Here is a 1,398-nt window from a genome sequence, read left to right on the forward strand (position 1 = left end):
ACACGCTCACACGAGAGACTTATTGGGATAAAGTAATTTATTTGGCTTGCCGGCCATTATGTGTTCCGCTCTGTTATTATATTGGGTGACCTAAGCTAAGCTCGCCCACAGGCCCTGCACATCATGGACAGGACCCCAGAGCTCCGATCATATGTGGACGCCAGCAGGCAGAGCTGTATGAAACAAGGCAATATTTACTCTAGGAAATATTTTCTTTGCATTCATTGAAGGAAATGAGTCGCTGGTAGTAGAAAGAACAAGGAAAAGACGGCACCATTCAGGAAGAAAGAAGAAGGTATGGGGGTTTTTTTTTGTTTTGTTTAGGGGTATTGTTTTTGTTTCCCAGATCTGTAGACACACGCGTGGCCTTGCTATGATGAGGGGGGGGGGGGGGGGGGGTATTGCTGAAATACTAACATGCTTTTGGGTAGGGTTCATCATTTTCCATTTTCCTCAACATGCAAAGATGCTTTGGGAAATCAAGGCAAGGCCTAATTGACAGGATCTATTAAAGACGGGGAGAAAAACAAAAATAAAGGGGTTGAGAATCCGGGGTTTCAGCTTATTGGCTAGTACCATCAAAGAGGTTTGTACTACACTGATGTTGTTATATTTAACTAAAACTGAAAGGGAAGAGAAGGGGAAATAATTTTGGTGCCGAGAGAAGCAGCGATTTTTGCCAAGTTCTTTTCCCCCCGCTACGTTTGTAATGGAGACTTGCTGAAAAATGTCTATTAAAGAAAGTTAGACAAATATAAAAGACAGAAACATACAATGTGAAAAACTAACCCATAGATTTAAGAATCGAAGAGAGTGAGAATCTAAACAGAGAGAACAAAAGAACAAGAGACAGACAGAAAGAGAGAGAGAGAGAATGATAGGGAAGAGCGTAGTCGGGTTCAAATCACTAATTACACATTCCTGAGTCTGTGAAGGGGGGTATTGTTTTCCAGTTAGCCCCTACTCTGTCGCATGGTTTCACTTAGCACAAAACAAAAGGTACAGGGAACAAAACACAAGTCTAATACCAGGCCATGCTAATGACAGAGAAATGGGAGAAATTATCCCTGGGGTGGATCCTCGTGAGAAAATGGCTAGTGATTACTGGACAAAGGGAATTCATTTTGAAACTGTCACAAAATGGCAGACTGTCTGCTTCTTTCTTTTAAGAGCTGAATTTATCACATAAATGCACTACATGCTATTTTTTTGATAGATACATGTTCAATCTATAACTTCACATACTACATATAGTGTTACAGAATTCACTTCCTAACAGTAAAATGTAATATTTCAACACACTTCTTAGAGCAAAAGGTGCAGGCCTTATTCCAATAGGAAACAATGTAACTTGTTGTGTGTACAAGCTGTGTATAAGTGTGTGTGTGTGTGTGTGTG

At 40.5% G+C, this 1,398-nt stretch overlaps 1 protein-coding gene across 4 annotated transcripts in view; it reads right to left on the minus strand.

Moving 5' to 3' along the window:
• zfhx4 (zinc finger homeobox 4) overlaps positions 1 to 1,398 on the minus strand; it is an 86,197-nt gene that overhangs the window by 45,864 nt on the left and 38,935 nt on the right. The window lies entirely within an intron of this gene.

This window comes from Etheostoma spectabile, chromosome 22 (genome assembly GCF_008692095.1).
Source record: "Etheostoma spectabile isolate EspeVRDwgs_2016 chromosome 22, UIUC_Espe_1.0, whole genome shotgun sequence".
Classification (NCBI taxonomy): domain Eukaryota; kingdom Metazoa; phylum Chordata; class Actinopteri; order Perciformes; family Percidae; genus Etheostoma; species Etheostoma spectabile.